Consider the following 15,269-nt stretch of genomic DNA (forward strand, 5'->3'; position numbering starts at 1 on the left):
GAAGAGGAGGAGGAGGAGGAGGAGGAGGCGGAGGAGGAGGAGGCGGAGGAGGAGGAGAAGGAGGAGAAGAAAGGATGAGGAGGAGGAGGACAAAGGAGGAGGAGGAGGCAGAGGAGGAGGAGGAGGAGGAGGAGGAGTCAGAGGAGGAGAATTATTATTATTCTTATTAACATGTATTTCAGACTTACCGTGTGCCGGACACTATTCTAAAGTTTTTACTATTATTTCCTCTTCAATCCTCCTATGCCAACCATACAAATGGGTCCTATGATTAGACAGATGAGCACTAGGGCAGGAAAAGCTGAACTACCTTGCTCCAAATCAAGTTGGAGAGCTGGAATTTGAATGTGGATGGCCCGGCTCTAAAGCTTTTACCTTTAACCGTTGCATTCTAGGGCCATGGAGCTACATTTCTTTTCCTATGATTTATTACCTGTCTTCCCCCACTGACATACCATCTCCATGAGAACGTGGAAATAATACACTTATTTATCTCTGGATCCTCTCTAGCTCTTGAAAATCTTGAATGAATGAAGAGTTCTGTATACCTTTCCAGCGTTGCTTCTTATAATCTTCTCACACCAAGCTCACTTCCCTGGAAGTGACCTGCTTTCCATCCTGCAGACTTCCAGTTTCTAACATTTCCTCTGCTTCAGCCCACACTCTCTCAGGTCTGCCTTTTCCTCCTTACCCCTGTCCTCAACATGGGTATGATTGCACCCATTTCTCCAGCCTCACCTCCAATCTTACACATGGGTTTCAGACCCTTAGATCCACAGAGTCATTTGGTGGAAAGAATTTTAGAGATTATAATTTTCAAATTATTTATTTTACATGTAAGTAAAATAAGACTTGGATGGCCGGGCACAATGGCTCACACCTGTAATTCCAGCACTTTAAGAGGTGGATTACCTGAGATCAGGAGTTTGAGACCAGCCTGGCCAACATGGTGAAACCCTGTCTCTACTAAAAATATAAAAATTAGCCAGGTGTGGTGGTGGACACCTGTAATTCCAGGTCTACTCAGGGGTCTGAGGCAGGAGAATTGCTTGAACCCAGGAGGCAGACATTGCAGTGAGCCAAGATCACGTCACTACACTCCAGCCCGGTGACAGAGAGAGCCTCTATCAAGATGGAAAGCAGAAAAGGAAGGAAAGCAGGAAAGGAAGGAAAGAAGGAAGGAAGGAAGGAAGGAAGGAAGGAAGGAAGGAGGGAGGGAGGGAGGGAGGGAGGGAGGGAGGGAGGGAGGAAAAACAAGACTTGGAGAAACTAAGGAAGATACCGATGAAAATTCCAGTTTTTCTTCCTTCTTTCTGGAATTTTGATGTAACTCTGAAATGCTGCTGGGAAGAAGGAAGCTGTAGAAGCTCTAAGGGCAACAGGCCCCCAGAGCTCACTTAGGGAAGCACTTTTTGCCGTCCAAAAGGACTTACATTTCCCTAGGCTCATATTTTCGTTCCTCCTGTTCCTCAGTACAGTGTGCCCCCATGCTCTTATCGAGAACAATTTCCACCTTTACCCCTTGTTTTATCCCAGTCCCAAAATCAGAACTCTGGTCCTTGCCTTTAAGGACTTTACAACGTAGACAAGGAAAGAGATCCTGTATGTCTTATCTTAGATCTTCCATTACTTTGCAAACTGGTTCATAATCTGATAGAATCATTGGAAGAACAAGGGATAACGTTCTCTTCAACTTGTTCTACTCGTTTCTGAGAATGTAACAGAAAAAATGTGATTTACACCCAGATGCCCTAATTATATTTAATAATTAGGACCCGAGAAAATAAATTCCACAGATAATCTGTTTGACATCAACTATATTTTTCCATAATGTAGATGGTTTAATGCAACAATAATTTTTAGAAGGCTTATGACATTTTCCTGATGCAACAGATTTGGATTAATGATGCTTCTAGGAAATAATTTCCTCGTAGATCACTATTCAAACACATTCAGAAGGGAGATATCCAGGAAAGATCCCTTAGGTTGCTTAAGGCCATTTCAACCTACAAACCTAGTACTTACGGACAAATAGGATATTCCACAGAGCAACAAATTACCACCCCTTAGATTACATAATGATTGCAAAGGGGAAAACCTTTTTTTTTGGAAAGATCTGGCAGTCACCACCTTAACCAAAAAATCACCTGCAGCATCACTGAAGTCTGAGGTCATGAAATTGTGTGCCTCCAAATATGATGCATAGAAACGTCATCTAGGACACATTCTTGCCAAACACATACAATGGTACCTACTTGAGCTATGAGAAGTCATTTCTAGTTAATAGAAACCAAAGGGAATAGGAAACAAGAGAAATATCATTACATAAAGCAACCACACAAATCCTCACTGTGGGACGTTTTATAAGACAGTTGGCTTGTTCTCTTCATAAAGTCAATGTTATAAGGAAAAACATTAAAGGGAATATACTAGATTAACAGAAATGAAATTCTTGAGCCTCCAATATAACCTGGTTGAAGAAAAAAAGAATAAAATAATTTAAAAGGAACACTTGAAAAAGGCTAAAAGTGAAATGGATGTTAGATTATATTAGAAAACTATTAGTTTTCTTAGTTGTATTATAAAATTGAGGCCATGTAATATAATGCCCTTACTCTTGGGGTCTCCTGTTTCTGGGAGTGAAGTATATCATAATGCCTACCATTCATTTTCATATGCTTCTTCAAAACACACGTACGTGAGAATCTAGCAGTATGGTGATGTGTTAATAATTAAATCCCCCTAGTGGGTATCTGATGTACCATTCTTTGAATCTTTCTGTTGTTTAAATGTTGACTGTGAAAATGTTGAAACGAAGCTAATGGTATTGCTTCAGAAAATTACTCAGCAAAGCTATGTCCCACTTACATTTGTCATTCTGCACTCCTTATTAGAAACTATTTTATGAAATCTACAATATAACTGATGTACATGCTCCACCAGGAAGGCGCCCACATGGAGAGCCAAACGCTTACACAGCCAACTACTTTTCCTTACATCTTCTGCAAATTCTAAGTAAGTGACTGGCAAGAAATGTTTTTGGGGACCCAAATAGAGATGAGAAGCACCCAATTAAAGCCACTATGTGGCCCCTTGCCTGAACCTCGTCTCCAAATTGACACTTGCACTGACATCAATGTGATGTCAGCCACATCACCTAAATACCTACATAGATCGAGTCTCAATGTCATTTCATTTCCAGAGATCAGAATCATATAATATTTCAATTCTACCAAATGAGACCAGATATGAATTTATACAATATAGTAAATCTAGAGATGATCAAGACACAACACATCTAAAATTTGAATCTGAAATGCATAGTGCAGAAATCACACAGCCCTTTTGATGCATTGACACTTTTCAAACTATAGAGAAGCTCAAGTGTGGCATGAAGTCATTATAAATATTTAACAGGAAAATTCTGGCATAACTAAAAGAGTTCAGAGACACACTTATATCCATGAAGTTTCATTGCAGAAACTCACGAGACAAGCACATCAAGTGACTTTACATCCTGGAAAATGAAGATGAGCGTAAAGAACTATGATGCTGTGAAAGTCGTTCAGAGGACACTCCATATTATGGTGAGTCCCACAATCATAAAACAATGAGCTTTTCCCTTTAATCCCATGGCACAGGTAAGTTCAAGATTAGTATCACCACCAACAGTCGAAACATTTGGTGTCAAACCCCTGTTACAAAACCACTCTGTCACTGAATTTCTCCAGTGCAGCAGCCAACAATGTACAGGAGAAGGAACACTGAAATCAAGGCCTTCAAGGGTGCTCCAAACATAAAATCCTGAGTGCTCTGGGGACTTTTGGAGCTTATGAATCACACTAAGCAACGTGTTCATATGTGCCAATGCCCTCCACATTTTACTCCAAACTCGGTGTGATGTGGAGGTGGGCCCTGAACATTAAGTAGAATATAAATCATCAGGAGTTACTAAGATAAATGCATTCTGATAGCTTGGAGGTTTAATCCACCTATTTGATTCTGTCCACTTGTTGATACCACGACCATTGCAATGACAAACTGACTATTTTGAGAAGTTTATGAACCCCATCAGCTGTCTCCTGAGAGAATGATGTTGAATAAATGAAGATGCCAAACCAAATATTTGGACAGCATTCCCAGCATACGAATGGTATAACATATTACTTGGCAAATTTTTTAGCAGTGTCTTCAAATTTTTGACTGAGGTTAGGTCAAGGGGAAGCACATTGAATGGGCAACATTTCGTAACAAGAATAAAAAAATGATGATTCAAATCCCAAGTTATTTCCTGATCATTGCGCAATTTTGGTAAACCTTTAGGAAGAAAATTTGATTCCATCTACAGATTCTCTTCCAGTGTTCCACTGATTATATTTCCTTAGGAAATATATGTTCTTTGCCATTTTCATTTTAGGGATTCTTGTTTTTGTCATTCTCCACTCAACAAACATTTCTTGAGAATCAGGAAAACATAAATTAAAATGGTTGATGTGTCAGAAACACAAGCAGGTGTTGAATGCGTGGAGAAGACAGATATCTGACCCACGCTGGCTGAGTGTGTGAGCAGGGGCTTGCTGTGAGATGCGCCACGTGCCCGGAAATGGAGGGGTTTGGGCTGGGGTAAGACGTGACTGATGGGATGCAGGGGTAGGAGACGATGTTCCAGGAAACCGCAGCAGCAGTTAGAGAAGCAAGGGTGATGGGGCAGAGGCCGCTCAGAGCTCACATGTTGAGAGACAGTCCAGACTGTGTAATCCATGAGCGAAGCTGGACCTCCTTCTGAGAACAAAGAGCTATCCTTAAAAAGTTTAAGAAAGTGACTAACATGAGGAAGTGATCCTTTTGGGGTTGGTGGATGTGATGACTGGGTTTCCAAGCACATGTGTGACATGTGCCTCCCTCAGACCTTGTTACCACATCCATGCTGTAGCCATAGGATGTGAAAGAAAGAAAAAAAAAGGAAAAACAGGAAGGGGAAAAAGAAAACGTGAGTAAATGTGTGTGTTAGAAAGCGAATGCTGGTGTGTACGCAGAAGTTGGAGGAGGCGGGCCTAGAGATCTGTTGTAAGGTTATTGCCGTAACTGGAACAAAAAAAATGTGAGAAAATAGAAGAAACAGGGATGGGTTGGAAAGAGCAATAAGCCTACAAATATGTTTTGTAAGTTTAGCATCTGAAGGAATCTGAAAATGGATGAGGCTTATAACTTGAGTGGGAATTAGACAAAGACATGAATTCCAGAAAAATCGATGTATGACATTTCTTGCATATTCATGTCGCCAAGTCTTTTTTCTTTGTAGTGTTCTAATCAAAATGTCAGCAAAGGGAATACAAAGCAAAGCAAACAAATAAACAACAATAAAAATACTTCCATTTTCTCACCCACCCTAGTTCTCTAAATGATGAACTCATTCTTTTCAAAATACATCGATGGAATAAATTCAACACTTGATGTACACCTGACTGTAATTTTGTAAACAGGACATATTTTACAGCATGTATCTTTCAATTAAAGTGCCAGGTAAGACAATAAAACCTTCAGTTGACTTATTTCATTGAACAGATAAAAATACTTAATTCGATTACATAAAATGCAAAATTATGGCCTGTCAGATTGCTCTCTGACTCCAGAAAGCATCTTTCACCCATGACTATCTGTGCCAGGGTCATACAAGCAAACCTCTCCCTGAGGTGTACCCCAACAGATGGGTACCTGGCCCATGACTAGGTGCTGTCACCGCCTCTCATCAATTTCTACTCTATTCCCCAATAATTATATATCCGGGTAAAATGGGGTCAAGGGAAAAAAAAAAAAGGTTTTTGCCTCCACAGTTCACGGCCCTGGAATTTATAGCTTTTCCTCGTTCAGTTTTCTTGAATTCCTCCCCCAACCTCTCCTTACCCCTTATCCAGAAAGAATGCAACCCATGCATTTGATTAGTCTTCAGCATCTACAGCCATCCCCCTGCCACAGTAATGGGACTCTTAGGGAATCTGACTATTGTCAGGGAAATCGTACAGTCCTCAAGGAGTTTAGAATGGAATGGAAGGCTGTTTATTCTCACATTTTAATTTCCTGGGCTGTTCATTTCTTGATTTGCCTCTAGCTTCGAACTTTGGAGGTGATGTCAGGTGTAGGTTAATTCACTTTTTTTTTTCCTAGCCCAAACCGTCTCCCACAGTATCCGTAGAGGGACAGAACTGTAGGGTCATAAAGGGCAAAAGTGAGGCCAACCTGGGTTTCAACCCGACCTTCCACGTGGCAGCTCTGTGTTCTTACACTAGTCTGGCTGCACTTCTGTCAGCTCAGCTACACAATGGGGATTACAAAATCTCTTTTCTCTTGGTTTTTTTCTTTTTTTTGAGATGGAGCTTTGCTCTTGTTGCCCAGGCTGGAGTGCAATGGCACGGTCTGGGCTCACTGCAACCTCCGCCTCAAGCGATTCTCCTTGTCTCGGCCTCTCAAGTAGCTGGGATTACAGGTGCCCACCACCACGCCCAGGTAGTTTTTGTATTTTTAGCAGAGACGAGGTTTCACAATGTGGGCCAGGCTGGTCTCGAACTCCTGACCTCAGGTGATCTGCCTGCCTCGGCCTCCAACAGTGCTGAGATTACAGGCGTGGGCCACTGTGCCCAGCCCTTCTGGGCTTTTTTAAAGTAAGTTCAAATGAGCCAATTCATGTAATGTGCTTAGCACAGAACCTGGAACTAAGGAAGTGCTAATCAAATACCTTATGAATTCCTAAAGAGGCTGGTTCTTTTGTTAATCTAGGTTTTGTTTTCATTTTCCATCTAGGCTCCTCTGGCTAGTTTCCGTGGGAAGTGAAGTCCATTCTTAGAACAGTCCTAGACCCTTCCTTCAGGAATCCTCTGATGCAGCTTTTCCGTGTTCTTACCTTTCCTATCAGACCACCTAGCTTACCTGAAGCTCTGCACTCTGTGGCAGACCACCCTGGTTTAAGCTTGGCTGGCCTTGTTTTTGTTTATTTGTTTACACAGCATCTTTTCAGGCATTTCTGGGCTTTGTTATAATTCCCTTCCTAAAATATCGGCCATTGCAGTGAACAGTTTCACCTCCCCTAATATACATTAGCTCTCCCAATATTCTTCTATCCATCTACCTTTCTGTTCATTCGTCCATTCAATCTACGATCATCCCTTGTTTCCACACTCCAGGAGATCACAAATGTATTGGGGAAGACAGTGTATTGTGATGCAGAGAATAATTTCAATATTAATTTTTTTTTACTTCGTTTTAATTGAAAGCATTACATTTCCTTTTTCTTATAAGGTGAAAAGTGATCCATATTGAATGAGATTAAATGTTTAAAACACCTAAAAGAGTTTCTGGCACATAGAAGGGATTATCAAATGTTTGAAAAGTTATTACAAGGTATAAAAAATGATCACCGAGAAGAAACAGTGCTCTTTATGTGTTCAATGACGCACAAGAAATTTCCAAGGAATGGGAGTGGCATTGGGAACGATGCTGTGTTACATGTTGAGGAGCCAGCATAGATGATGGCAAACATTGAGGAATGCAGACTAAACCACATGTGATGCTCGAGAACTCCAAGTATGCTAGAGAATAAACTTGCAGGAGGGAGCAGTGGGTCGGGAGAGGCAGGAGGCTGCTAAGGGAGGCAGACAGCAGGTGATGAAAGTCTCTTATGGCACGCGCAGTATTGAACCCGGACTTGACTGGAGCAGAAAGAATTGTTTCCAACTTTTTCAGTTGTGTACTCTGAAACAGATGGCATCTTAGATACCTGACATTCATTAGCCTATTTAAACCTCAAATAAAATGCAACATATTTAGATATCAGTCCCACTTTATTAGCACAAAAATCAAGTCATCGACTACTAAGGTGGTGCAGTTAGGATTTTAACTAAAGTCCGCGTGGTCACAACCACACTTTGGAAGAGATTAGACCAAGGGGCCCCGAGTGAGGAGCAGCACTGGGACATGTTTTAAGTGAAGAAATAATGTTAAAAAAATCAAATTTTAACAATCATAACTGTGCAGTAATGTGAATAATAAAGAAGAAAGAGTCTTACAAGCAGAAAAGCCCATTAAAGCCGAAAGCAGTTGTCTGGTGAGCGACGCAGGAGCCTAAACACAGTATGAAATTCCAAGAGCATGCTGAATCTGAGACCTATCTGGGAACTAACTGACCACAATAGCAACCTCATAATGCTCACTGACGTTTCATCACGCGCAACTCCAGTTATCAAGGGCCCACCAGCTCACCGTAATGACTGGAGGCTAAGAAGAAGAGGGGGAGGGAAGGACAGACAGTTTTTGCCACAAGTGGTAACTGGTCCTATCAGGAATATTTTGCGGCTGGGCGCAGTGGCTCATGCCTGTAATCCCAGGACTTTGGGAGGCCAAGGTGGGCGGATCATGAGGTCAGGAGTTCAAGACCACCCTGCCCAACATGGTGAAACCCCATCTTTGCTAAAAATACAAAAATTAGCTGGGCACAGTGGCGGGCACCTGCAATCCCAGCTACTTGGGAGGCTGAGGCAGAAGGTTGCAGTGAGTTGAGATCGCTCTATTTCACTCCAACCTGGGTAAAAGGGTGAGAGTTTGTCTCAAAAAAAAAAAAAAAAAAAGAATATGGTGAGAATAAATGTTTAAAGTAACACTGGGCTACAGCACAACACTCAATCAATCTTTAATAGTGAATGAGGAAGTAATCCCAGGCCTGAGGAGTACAATGGAATGAGGGGCAGAAGCAGCATAAAATCCTGGAGGCTGTAGATTAGGGAGAAGGTCACGGCTTGGCTGCAGCTAAGAGACGAGGAGACCAGAGCGGGTTAGAGAATCTCCACGTTCCGTGCAGGTTGAAGGTTTGGAGGCAATTTTCGCAAGTTACCTCACAGAGATTCTTTATTCATATATTTACCTAGAATTCAGGTGTGCCTGACGGCGCAGCTCAGGAGTAACAAATGTCCCTTCCAGGACTCCAGCAGTGATTTTTAAAAATGCATGTTTGGAGCCTTAATACAAGACCATACTGGGAACAGTACTTTAACTTTTAGTGCACATTTGGACTTGCTGAGTCTCTGTTTTAATAATGCTGCCCTCTTTTCCTCTAAGAACGGCTGAATGCGCCTTCGAGAGACACTTCAGAAATCACACTGTGGCCTGCACCGTGGATATCTGTTCTTTTGGTGTTGGGGGAAGGAGCTTGAATGTCTCTGTGAAAAGGATAGGAATGGAGCAGTGTTCCCAGGTCCGGAGGAAGCTGCAAGTTCACTGAATGAACCCCTGTAAGTATTTCCCCTGTGCCGCTGGTCGGAAAAATGCCAACAGAGTTTAAAGCAAGGGAGGAAGGGTGGAATGTACGAGGGATTGATTCACGGGTCATCAACCCAGATGCCACCTGTGAGTGATCCCTCAGTAACATCGTACTCAACCAAATGAGACAAGTGTTTTTGGTGGCCTTCCAGCACAGAGCGACTTCATTGTTTTTCATTGTCGTAACAGGATTTTAGAATCACACAATCCCAGCTGTTAACAGGTATGTACCATCACGCTACCACTTCAGGCACATCAAGGAAACATACACTGGCTTCCTTTCTCAGTAGATACAAGCATTTCAAAAAGACATGAGAAGAAGAGTTTAAGAAATTGTGGAGGGTGAAAAAGGACCGCTCCTACCATGTCTGATAAATGGCTACGTTCTCTGATGACTCGCAAGGGATCCATCACCCTGCCTCATAAGAGGTCCTTCCTCTGGCTCAGCTCACTGCCCTGGCACTGCTGCCCTGTCATCTCTGCCCTTCCTCCCTCTTAGAAGCCAACCCTCACTTCCCCGTAGGTGGCAGATGCTTCTTGTGTCCTTTGCAGCTGTTCTCAACAGCCCTCCCCGACATTGCAAATTTGGATTTGGCTCCTACACTAATGTATGAAAGTGACCTGTTATTTATCAGCGTGGATTCATCAGACTTGCTTAGGCATAAACACAATTCCCTGGTATCAGCAGTACTGCAAGGGTCCCAGGATCTACTGACCTAAGTTTACTGAGATGCTGAACAAAGATGTTCCTAATTTGCAGATTGTATTGTGAAGTCAAATCGAGACTGTTAATTTGGCCACTTTTCCCTTTGTGTAATTCAGGCAGCTAGGTAGCTCATGCATCCGTGAGCTTCTTGGGAAATAAATTGTGTTAGTGAGTTGAACAAATACTTATGCACTAAGTATTTTCTATGTGATAGGCATTTTGCAAGTTAGGCAATGGTAAATTAGAAGGCCAACTCTATTCTTTTTTTGGAAGAAACAAACATCCCCAAAATTATAAAAGGAAGGCAGAATATAAAAATTGGTAGAAGAAAGTTAAAATAGCCTATTTTCTTCTTTTTTTTTTTTTTCCTTTTTGAGACAGAGTCTCACTCTGTCGCCCAGGATGGAGTGCAGTGGTGTGATCTTGGCTCACTGCAATCTCCACCTCCCAAATTCAAGCTATCCTCCTGCCTCAGCCTCCTGAGAAGCTGGAACTACAGGTATATGCCACTACTTCTGGCTAATTTTTGTTGTGTTTTTAGTAGAGACAGGGTTTTACCATGTTGGCCAGGCTGGTCTCGAACTCCTGACCTCAGGTGATTTGCCTGCCTCAGCCTCCCAAAGTGCTAGGATTACGGGCCTGAGCCACCACACCTGACAAAATAGCTTTTTATAGTGTTCCTTTACCCCCAGGTGTTTACATTTCAATGGGATTAAAGGCAGAACTGAGGCCTGGGCCCATGGATAGAGATGCCTGAGAACATTACCTCCCATTACCCCTGCTGCCTGGGCAGTGCCCTAAGAATTTGGTCCTCGAGTAGCATGCAGCCCTCTCTGGATGTGACCACTCCTAAGTCCTAAAGGTGGGGGTATATGGGATTCGTTTCCAGTTTGAGAGAATCAGGGGGTGCCATGCAGTTCCCTTGAATAGGGAGAGTCTGGAGGTCTGCACAAATCTGAAAATCATTCCTGCTCAGGGCTGCATCGTTCTTTGTTGAGATTGAAGTCTGGCACGCATGCAAGCAACACTGATTTTGAAGGAAGCCATTCCTCACGTTATGGCCTCACATTTTGCCTCCTCCCGGCAAAAAAAGAAAAATGTTGTTCTTTCCCTTAGATTTGATTTCTTTTTCCTCTAGTTTATTCCCCTTCAAACCAGTAAACAAATTCTTCCTACAGACAGCAGGAGTCACCATGCATAGCAAACATCCTTGCAGGTGACCAAGGAAAACAAAATGTGTGTGTGTGTCATGTCCCCATTAAGGGGACATCCTCACAGGTGACCAAGGAAAACAAAATGTGTGTGTGTGTCATGCCCCCATTAAGGCTGCAGCCTGAGCTTCGAACTTCCCTTTGGCCACAGCCCGCTTGTAGGTTCCCGGTCAGCCTGGTCCCTCTGTCAGCATTTATTATGTTGGCCTTTCCAAATGTTTCCAGGACCGGGTGTGGTGGCTTACGCCTGTAATCCCAGCACTTGCAGGAGGCCGAGGTGGGTGAATCATGTAAAGTCAAGGAGTTTGAGACCAGCCTGGCCAACATAGTGAAACCCCGTCTCTACTAAAAATACAAAATTCAACTGGGCATGGTGGTGCACACCTCCAGCTACTCGGGAGGCTGAGGCAGGAGAATCACTTGAACACAGAAGGCTGAGATTGCAGTGAGCTGAGATCACGCCATTGCACTCCAGCCTGGGTGACAGAATGAAACGCTGTCTCAAAACACAAAAACACAAAACACCCCAAATATGTTTCCCAGACTCCATGGAACCCTTCCTCTCTCAGTGGTATCATTTGGGTCTGGTATTCCCATCCTTGCTTTTGAAAAATCTCTCTTCTACTCAGCATTCCCCACCAGCCTCAGTGCCCACATTCCACCAGGACACCAAGGTGGGATAATGCGTGAAAGTGTCATTCCCAAGGCTATTTGCATCGGAATAGGCTTCAAAGCGTTAAATACAAGGCAGCGCTCTCAAAAGGTACAAGTCTACGCGTCAGTTCAGAGATGAAAGAGAATGGAGAGGTGAGGAGAGAGGGGAAGACACTAATAAGGGCTTTTCTGTTGCTGCCTCGGGAGCCAGGCCCATCTTCTCAGGAGCAATCACGTCAACTCCATCATCCCCAAGGAGGTAGGAATCTATTTTATCACACCTTTATAATTACACCCTTCTTATAGTTATGTGAACTGCTTATAATTATGTGGATTTCTTACAACTCTCATAAGCCGCCCAGGTAGGACCAATCTACCTGGTGTGGGCAGGGAGTAGGCACAGAGCTGGGCTTTCTGCCAGGCCTGTGTGTGTCCAAGACCAGCCTTGGTCCATTATCTTAGGCCTGGAGGACATCCCAGATGGGGACATCCTTTCTTTTGCTTTAATCCATTCCGCGAGTTAACTCATCTCTTGCTGTCCTGAAACATTTTATTGATGCTAACTTTATTTTTAAAGATTATAATCTGTCCTTTTTATTCATGCTTTACTAGAAATAGATCTTATATATCTCAGGTATAAGAACAAGAACACTTCTTATAGTTGAAGATGTTCTCCTTCTGTATTCTCTTCTACAGAATAACACCCACTCCTGTATTCCCACTGCCATTCATCAAAGTTACTAATGGACTCCCTATGACCGTCTGATTAATGGGTTAATTCACCTTCTCAAAAGCAATGCCTTTTAAACACAGAAATAAGGCAATAATTTCACAGAGTTTAAAAATTCTTATTTTTATCGTATAGTTGACTTTGGAATCTTAAAAGTTTGAATTTTAAGTTTGTATTATTTTGATAGTGAATATTACACGTAAATAAATGGCTTTTTAAATATTACATGCACATTTTCATTTTACTTGCTTATATTTTATAAATAAAATGTACATTGCAAATATTTTGAGAAACAAAATCACAAAATGTATCATGCTAGCATAATTCACGATGTCACAGAGGCAAAGTGTGTTTTCACTCGCTAGGTCACAATTAGTAAGTAACTGAATAAAAAAGAGAATAAAAATACTGGCCAGGCATGGTGGCTCACACCTGTAATCCCAGCACAACAAAAAAACCACCAGCCTAGCAATTTAGAAACTATAATCAATGCCTTCATTTGTCCCTTCTTTTTAAAAAATAACCACACAAAGCATCTGCATGACTTATGAGAGCTTCCACAAATACACCATAAAATGTTAGCCCTGATAATTTGCTGTGACATTGAACATTTCTGTGGGGCATGCGTCTCACTCTAGAGCACTAGAAAATGAAGCAGAGCACTGTTGGCACCCATTTCTGCCCCCCGAGAAAACACTTGCTCTCCATTTCACTCAGGCCACCATTCATAACCCAGTGATGTGTGACGTCACTTGTCCCACAGCAGATAACGAACAACTTCCCAGGGAAATCCTTCCATATGACTAACGATTTAACGTCCTAGAAATTGAATCTTACCTACTATATAGAAGAAAGAACCGTGTTAGTTTAACTGCATGGTACAGGATGAAGGACCCTGCTATAGCTATTCTTTCTGACAGATAATGGATGGGCCAAGAGACAAAAGAAGGGACCCACTCTCAGAAATAAACGCTCCACGAAGCAATCTCATGCCTCACCTAATGCATATGTTTCTCATGCGCCTTTTGTTACCCTAAGATATTAAATTATCCTTCCAATTACCTTGGCAACTGAAACAAGAGCCCCTAACACGCTGATGACTGTTGGACGAGCACACCAGCTGTCAGTTATAAATGGTAATTAAGGCATCTTAATTATCAAGCACAGTGAAAACATGCAGTGTTCATTTTTTAAATAAAACTCATGTCCTAAGTATAGGAGAATTTTCATACCAACCAAATGCGATTTCTCTACCTCTGATCAGCAGTTTGGCCCCTTTTCTCTCTGAGGCTGATAAATTGCAGCAACCTTTGAGATACTAGACCCTCCACCCCCACCCCAGGTTTTCCCCCAGGTTTTCTTAGTTATAAAGGTAGCAGAACCTGCATCCATAACCAGCTTACCTTCGGAACAATAGCAAGAGTAACAAAGAATCCATCCTAAGAAAAGACCTGTGCACAGTCAGCTTAAGCAATGTAAAGTGTTTCTTTATTCTGCTTAGTAGCTTCTCCCCCAGAGGTTAACCATTTAAAAGCTGGCACTTAGCCTGAGAACAGGAACAAAGCATTACTAGAAAGCAGGGCTCTTCCTCCAGGATCAGCATCTCTGCTTTCCCTAATTCTTGAGAAATATAGAAACTGAGTGACAAGAGGTGGTACCTTTGGATGGGAACATTCCAGCGCAGGAGAACCGCTGTCTGGTCGGCTGCTGTGCAGAGTGAGTTGCTTGAGTGTGTATTCCTCTCTTCTCAGCTCCCGGGTCTGCCTGGTAGCTGCTGCCAGCCTAGGGAGCATTTACGACATGTAGGTGGTGTTCATCCGCAATAAAAGGATTGACTAACCAGCTCAGCTTGGCGCTGCTCGCCCGGAGGCATCAGATCGCTGGACCCTCCCCATCTGACTGGCTGCTTCCCAGTCTGGCCCAACTCCTCTGCCTTCACCTTCTGCTGTGTTCAATATATTTTCCCTCGGGATGCAGTCAGAGAAGTGCTGGTCAGGCAATCAGTGGCAGCTGAGCCAGCTTTAGCAATCAGTGACATGATTTTCTACCAACATGTCTAACGTTTAATTTTCCAAAGTTCTCCGTAATACACCAGGAGAGACCTAATAAGTGGATATAATTCAACAGTAGTGGCTTTATGATTCCTCCCTGGAAATACCTTGAGTTTAATGCACGCATAACACACACTATAGTGATCAGGTGGCTTTCTGCAGCACGGCGTGTCTGTATAATCAACCTTAAACCAAAACAGATGGGAATGACAGACTATATTAAGAGCCTTATTAAAAATGCCAGGAGATGCAGTTGAATAAGGCTACTGAGGTCATCTCAAGAAAGTGTTATAAATCATCTACACGAAGTGCTTTTACGACATTTATGGTTGATTTTAGGTAGCTCTGATATAAACATAAAGGTCACTGACAGACAAAAAGGTAAAGTCTGCATTCACGTCTCTAGAAGGCAAGTAACAGAAAGAAAAACCCAACATTTTACTCTACAAAAGTGGTCAAATGAGAAAAGAACAAAATTGCACCTTCGTCATCCCCCATCCATGTACTGAATTCCTTTTGGTCCAGGATCCAGGGCAGGGTGCTGAAAAGTCCCATTGGTGCTTTGTTTTGTTTTGTTCTTTTTTCTTTCTCCCTTCCTTCCTTCCTTCCTT

The 15,269-nt window shown here is 42.5% G+C and overlaps 1 protein-coding gene and 1 non-coding gene across 8 annotated transcripts in view; one reads left to right on the forward strand and one right to left on the reverse strand.

Annotated features, from left to right (window-relative positions):
- SORBS2 (sorbin and SH3 domain containing 2) overlaps window positions 1-14,617 on the reverse strand; it is a 390,878-nt gene extending 376,261 nt beyond the window's left edge. For all 7 annotated transcript variants that reach the window (XM_037730851.1, XM_037730866.1, XM_037730874.1 and 4 more), the window contains exon 1: window positions 14,266-14,617. The gene's annotated coding sequence lies outside the window, so the exon portion shown is untranslated. The remainder of the gene's footprint in view (window positions 1-14,265) is intronic.
- On the forward strand, window positions 4,840-4,943 carry LOC119468010. The gene has a single exon (XR_005196644.1). It is a non-coding gene; the product is annotated as a small nucleolar RNA U13 (small nucleolar RNA).
- Window positions 14,618-15,269: the final 652 nt, after the last annotated feature.

The sequence above is a fragment of the Cebus imitator genome, unplaced genomic scaffold (genome assembly GCF_001604975.1).
Source record: "Cebus imitator isolate Cc_AM_T3 unplaced genomic scaffold, Cebus_imitator-1.0 Scaffold365, whole genome shotgun sequence".
Lineage (NCBI taxonomy): Eukaryota > Metazoa > Chordata > Mammalia > Primates > Cebidae > Cebus > Cebus imitator.